Genomic DNA, 7850 nt, shown 5'->3' with positions numbered 1-7850 from the left:
AAGATGATAAGCATCAACTTTATTTCGGTAGAAAATCTAAACAACAAAATGTTTATAAACCATAAGATATAGAACATAAGCAAGACTCCCACTGAGCTAATGTATTATCAGGAATTACACCCATATGAGCAGTGTGCTCATGAAAAAACTTTAAGTGTCAGACCTTTTGTAAGTGAATCAACTAGCATGGAATGAGTTCCTATATGTTCTATACAAATCTATATTTTTTGAATTATTTATTTAACAAGAAAATACTTTATGTCAACAAACTTTTACTTGGTTGAATCCTTAATAAGACCACTAAGATATTGTCCTAATACACACTCGATGGCTTCTTAATGTTGGAAACAACATACAAGCTAGTTATAATAATTTAACAATCATAAATTATAGTATAATGTCTCATAGCAAAACCATTAACTCCACCAATATGGTTAAATGTGGATCCTTATATGGAGTGATTGGTATTATGATATTTCGTAAAAATAGAAGTCAGAATACCCAATGATCTCTAAACTTCTAGACTTTCGAAATGAAAACATGTAGTTTCTTATTCTCTTCATTTTGCACATTACCCATTTTACTACTTTCTAGTGTTGTATACCAAGTTTACTCATATATCACCTTAGAACTCCCACTAAAAAAAAAATTCAGGACAATAAAAAAAATAAACTTAAGCATACATGATAAATTGCAATATAATTGTTTTGCAACAATAAACCGTATGATGCTAGTAAGATGTCATCAACATATAATACCAATATAATAAATTTACTCCCACATGAATAGGCATGGCAACAAGGCGGGTCGGGGCTGATTTTTGCTTACCCCGCCCTGACTCCCCATTAACATATAATACCAATAATTGCATTAGGCCTTGTCTTCTCCATTAACTTTGATCTTTTTAAAATGCTTCCAAATCTCACTTTTAAGCCTACTTGTTCTTGTTTCTGTTGTCCCCTCCAAATTATCGGTTATTTCTTCTACTTCAGGTGCTGCTATGATTCATTTGGTGTTGCTGAAGGAGCATGACCAGTAGAAGGTGATAGAGTGATACCGCGAGGAGAATGCGAAAAAGTATAGCCAGGACCATGAGTTGTTTCTTCATGTGCACTTTCTTGATCTGCCATTTCTTTAGAAACAATTAAATAAAAATAGAGTTAGAATTTGTTAAAAAAAAAAAGAAGACACAAGAGAACAATTTATAACAACACATTCATAAGAGAAAAAAATCACCCTAAAATGACACAAAATAGTCACACATCTATATCCAATTTGAAAAGGTTTATGTAAAAAAAATAGATTGAAAATTGATAACTTAATGAGTACTAGCAATAAAATAAATAGATTTTTCAACAAATTTTTTATAGGATAAGAATATATAATGAAGTATTCATATATGTGGATATTCACAACTTGAAATTAATTAAATATCCTTACCTATATATATATATATATATATATATATATATATATATATATATATATATTTATATATATATATATATATATATATATATATATATAAGTTACTCCAAACTGTTTTCACATGAATACCAAGTAGGTGCTTGATTTTAGCTGAGAATAGTACCTGCAATGAAACAAGTGAATACCACATCAGGCAGTCTGACATTGTTTTTCTTACCAAAAAAATTTTAATTTTTTTTAAAAATTAAAAAATCCATAGAACAAAGCAAGGTTGGAAACAACAGGAAGGTGTCAGAAAACATCAGAATTGGCCACAAGGAAGAAGAGTCACAACATTGTCCCCAAAATTAAACCTTAAACAATCCATTGTTGTGGGGGTAAACAGGGGTTTTCAACCATTAATCAATGTTGCACTTGCTAGTAACTGTGAATGGCCTTTGATAGTGGTCGTGATTTGTGTCACTTCAGGTGCAACAACAAGAGTGGCTTATTATAGTTTATAGCAAGAAGAGAAAGAGTGGTAACAAAATATTAGAGTCATAAGGATTTATTAATAGTAGCAAATGTTTAGTGGGAAATAATTGTAATAAAGAAGGCGGGAATAAATAGGGAAAAGAGGGAGTTTTATAACTGTCCAACAGACAGTAAAGAAAAGTCTGCAATAAATATGAAAAAAGGAGACTAAGTGGGTACATAAGATTTAAATCAAAATTTCAGTGGGAAAGTCCAGGTTTCTTGAATGTTTGGGTCATATTTTTTGTTTTCAGTCATTTGTCTTATCTATTCCAGTTTATGAATCCATCTCCAATAAGCTACAAGTGAGATTGGCTTGAATAAATTATCCAGTTTCAGATTACATATGATCCAGTTCTATCACTCTCTAAGAACTATACTATTTCTATTAGCAAGTAGCAACTACCACGTATGTAGCTAGAAGGGAGCACAACATGGTCAAAATGTGTCAACTACATTGTCCAATCTTACAAAATATATATGCAATCCAAAGAGAGAAAAAAGGGTCAAAACTGATGCATATCTAATTAATAATAGGTATCGATTTATTTATATTTTAAATTTAAATTTAAATACCATATGTCACAACCTACCCTCCTACGAGCGTGCGGGCAAAAAGCAAAAGGTGCGTCTTCAAAAAAGAAAATGCATGGGAGTCACCACCAATGTTTATTTAAGGGAAAATGTTAGAAAAAACCAAAAAGGACAGAAGGTCTGCATATTTTGAAAATAAGGGTTCGAGAGTTGTTTACGCATAGGGAAAGTATTAGCAACCCACGCGTCCATCACAAGGGACAACAACCTTTAATCAAGTGTGTAATGTGACTTTAAAATTATTTACTTTTCCTTTTTTTTATATCTTTTTATTTTTTGGAGTCGACAAGGGGATGCCCTTTCTCCTACGTATCCCCAAGTGCAATGAGGAATTCAGACCTACGAGTTCTTTAAAGTGAGAAAGTTTGTGTCAAATTGGTTTTATGCTTTTGAAAGATTCTTTTTAATTAACTAGAACAAAAAGGGTCGTTAAGGCATTGGGCCTTGAACGATCTCAAGTGACTTTGACGGAGTGAAATTAAGTTATGCGTTAATTTTATCTTGGTTTTGTTTATTAACTTTCAATCTCTTTAAAAGACAACTTTACGACACTAATGATCGGTTAAGATTACATTTTTACAAAAAAAAAAACGAGATTAACGATGATAGATGGAGGAGATGAATATGCACAAAATAACAAAGGAGGACCCCTAAGGGTACATAGATCACATTCAAATCTTTAAAAAAACAAAACTAACCGACTATCGCACGAAGAACACAAAACAAGAAACGATGTAGGGATTGATCACGGTCGCGATTCGATAGCGCCTCAGCTTCGTTTCCTCTTCTTTCTTCTTCTTTTCTCTTAATCCTCTAAATTCCTTTCAATGTTGAATGCTGGAACCCTTTCTTAGCCCTCCTAGCACGCCTAATTATAGGAAAAGGGTCACTTTGGGGCACTTGCAGCTCGCCTAGGCAAGCTTCGAGCGGCGAGCTGGTTGCTTAGCCAGGAGGTAATTCCATGGCCCAGGCGAGCCAGATGCTAGCTTGGGTGAGCTAGGGTCCAGAAAAATAAAGAAAAAGACCCTTTTGCCCCCTTCATTGGTATATTTTGGTATCCTTGATCAAAACACTGAGTATTCTCTCACTTCGCACTGTAACTGGCGCTCATTATCATAATTCGACTAACAAGAATATAAATACCAGCGAACGATAATCCCCGGACGAAATTAGGGTCTGACAGCATACTATACATAAGTACATTAAAATGAAGTGGTGCATTGAAGTATCAATTAATTTCTAAATTATAACCAATTTTGTAGACTTCAATGAGAACTTTAAAACTAACAGTTGAATTGATAAAATTAATATTTTGTATAAAGTTACAATAGGCGTTTTAAAAAATTTCACATTTAGGGTAAGTTGATCTTGTGCATATATGCAAATCAGTCAAACCATAACCACTCAAACAGGGGAAAAGAGCCATATAAGATGAATGCAGATCTGAACTGCAGAAAAGAGAATAAGATTTAGACAAGTTGAAATGAACAAGGAAACAATGTTCAAGGGGTTTTTCCAATTGGATTGGGATGGATTTTTTCCTATGCATAGTAGGATCGTCCAATTCCTTAGATTCTACATCCAAAATCATGCAATCCTATTGATCACACCAAGTTGCATTTTTCATGTAGATTAAGATTGCAGGGAGCATAAAAAATCACAGGACTGTGTGATATTGATCCCATAATCAAATTTGCAATTTTGACCACAATACCATCATCAACCAAAAACAACGACATCCGGCTTCCACCCATTTTAGAAAACATGTCATTATGCTATGTCAAGCTTATTATAATTTACAAATGGTAGAGATAAATAATTCATGCTAGCAATAGTAAACATAATTCTTGAGTAAACATACTTCATTCATAATCTATTTTTCTACTACAACACCACACAGAAACAGTAAACAAACCTGGTTTTGAAGAGATTACAACAAGGAAGATTTCATGCAAGGGTTCAAGGGTGTAGGGTGTTTCTCAAAGGCTTTGAGGAGATTGCAGACCTTCAAATTCCTAAAAATAAACATTGAAACACATAAATGCAATTTCCAAAGACCCAAACAGAGTAGGTTTCTCAAATTAGATACCTAAAAATAGAGAAGATGGCCTAAATAAAGAAAGAAGAATAAAGAGGAACCAAAGAAAATACCTTACAACCAAATAACCACAGAAGTTGAAAAGGACACAGTAGCCTCCATGAGGACCGTGACGGCAATGAGATCCATGGAGTCGGACCAACAGGCACACACCAACGGACTAGGACTTGTGGAGTCTAAATAGGTTGTTTTGAAATTAGGTTTAGGGTTTCAGGTTTTAGTATGTTATATATATGTAGGGATATTTTTGTAAATTAATAATTAGCAAGGCGGGTTCAGGTATTAATAATCCTATCCCCTACCCGAACCCGACTTTGGCTATTAGGGAAAACTCGAACTTGACCCCAGTCAACTTGGGCTTTCCCTGTCAAAATTAGGGCGGGTTCGGGCTCCATTGCCATGCCTACACATGAACCAAATTTACCCCAACATCATAAGAAATAATCTTGATGAATTTTACTATACCATAGACGAGAGATTTGTTTAAGAGCATAAATGGATTTCTTTAGTTTGCATACCATAGACTTTGGATCATCTTAAACAAGGTTTTCTGGTTGCACTGTATAAATTATTTCATCAATTTTTCCATTTAGAAACGTAATCTTTACTTCCATCTATTCAAAACAATCATCAAAATGATCTACAATGTCATTATAGTCTTAAGAGAGTCTTTCTGAGAAACCAGAGAGAAAGTCTCTTTGTGATTAATGCATTCCTTCTTGTAAAACTTTTGGCGACATGACAAACTTTATACATCTCAATATTACCCATTGAATCCGACTATAGATATTTATCTCCAACTTATAGGCTTCACACTTTTAGGCAATTTGACGATATCCCAAATGTCATGTTCAACCATCAATTTTATTATATCATTTATGACATCAATCCACTTGAGAGTTAGAGCACAACATGACTTGACTAAATTCGATTAGGCCTTCTCACTCAACCTAATGTCATATTCATGTTATTAAATAAATATAACACAATCATATCAAATTATATTTTTCCTTTCTCTAGTAAATCCTCTTAATGACACTTCTTCAGGCTATTAAGTTTAAACTTTAGGTGGTGCTTGAGAGGGAATCTCAGTGTTGTCTTGTCTTTTAATAATGTTGGGAGTAACATCATTATTTAATTATCATATCTGTTTCTTGAACAATGGTAAGTACAAAGATTTATCTATTGTCAATAATAGGTTATTCTTTAAAGACAACACTCCTTATATTTCCTTTCCCTTCAAACTCAATTTCCTCAAGGACTCTTGCACATCTCAAACATGATCTTAATGTGAGATTGTAAAACTTGTACATGTGAGAACTTTAAATGTAACAAAAAAATTGTAACTAATTATCTTTAAGTCTAGCTTACCTTCATGCAGCCTATAAGGCATTATTTCGGCTAGAAATCCCCAAATGTGCATATGCATAATGCTGGGATTTCCTTGGCTCACACTTATAGGGGTTATTAGTGACTACTTTAATTGGTACCCTAAAAAGACATAAATTGCATTCTTTAATGTCTTCCCCCAAAGTGACTTTGGTAGAGAAGAATCAAACTTCTTACCATATCTAGACAAGTCTAATTTCATCATTCTGCAACTTTTTTCATGCTAGGTTTGCCTAACATTATATGTTGTAAAACAATTTCACAATTATTGAAGAAAACACATGAGGGACTACAAACGTTGCACCTTATGTCATATCTACCATAGTATTCCCCACGGTCAGATTTGACAACCTTAATATTCTTTCCTAGTTGAAGTTCAACTTCAACTTTGAAAGACTAAATGTTTAAAGGCCAAAATTTCTTCTCATAATTTAAATAAATAGGAATCATCTATGAACATAATAAAATATATTTTCTTATTCCATGAATCCATAAGGAATAAAACACTAATATATGTATGTATTAGTTCTAAGACATCCTTAGTTCTTTCGGCACCTGAATTCTATTTTGTTTGTTTATTTTTCCTTTATATACTCAATGTTAACTATAAGGTTCAACCAATATAAAGGATCCAAAATTTCCTATAACACAAGCATCCAAATTCTTTACTAAGAGATATGACTTAATCACTTATGTTATAAAGTGACGAAATTCTCATTTAATTTTAAGTTTTGTACCACCAAAAATTGTTTGCAATAGGAACACTTAAATATCCATAAAAAACTCATAACTTACACCATTTGAATCACAAGAGAGACTAACTTTATTATTTATAATTGAACTAGAATAACAAAATTTTTCCAAATTAGAAATAAAATTTGGTTTAATAAACAACTCAATATATGTCTAAACCAAATTCAAATGAAATTGAGTCTTTTAAAGCAACATAAAAGTTCCTATAGCTTCAACTGCAACTTTATGTCATCGCCTACATAGATGAATATTTCATTATCACTTGGTAGATGACTCCATAGGTAGCATTATATAGACATGCTCATGTGAGTAGTAGAACCAAAATCTACCCACTAGCGTCATTCGGTAGAAAAAATAACTTTAAAGCAAACAAAAATGATAAGTTTACCATTCTTCACATACTAAATAATGTAATTGAGACTTTTTTTTATATATGCCTCATCCTACAAAAGCAACAAGGAAATTCCTTATCTTGTTCTCTTGTTTATTCTCTAAAAAAAAAACAAAAAGTTATGCAATATCCTCAACTCTCTACGGACTTTTTTCTAACTCTCAATTTTATACATGCAACTTCGGGATTCAAATAATATGAGTAATTTAAACCATATAAGTAGAAACAACAACAATTAAAAAAGAGAACAATAAACATAAAATGCACACATAATCTTTATGGTAAATTTCAAGACCCAAACAAGATATCTAGCGCATCATTAATCCTCAATCTTTGGATTGAAAAAGACTAACTACAAGTGGTACTCTCAACGCATTGATCAAACATTGGAGATAAGTCCTGTCAAACAAAGGTTGTCCTTAGACACTCCATTGCTCACATGGAAAACTTATATGATGATTATTTCATTCAAATAATGATGGTCTTTGGAAATTTCATTATTCACATGCAAGATCACACTATCTATAATCACTACATGTTTACCATCACAAACATATAATTATTCTGCCAAATTGTCTCTTCCTTTAGGCCGAACACAATTTGCATAAATAATTCCATACAAGAATCTATATAATTTTAATCAAATCAATGTTCACAATAGGGACTATTTTGACAATATATCGT

The sequence above is a fragment of the Glycine max genome, chromosome 18, assembly GCF_000004515.6.
Source record: "Glycine max cultivar Williams 82 chromosome 18, Glycine_max_v4.0, whole genome shotgun sequence".
NCBI lineage: Eukaryota > Viridiplantae > Streptophyta > Magnoliopsida > Fabales > Fabaceae > Glycine > Glycine max.
Note: the sequence above shows the minus strand (reverse complement) of the source record.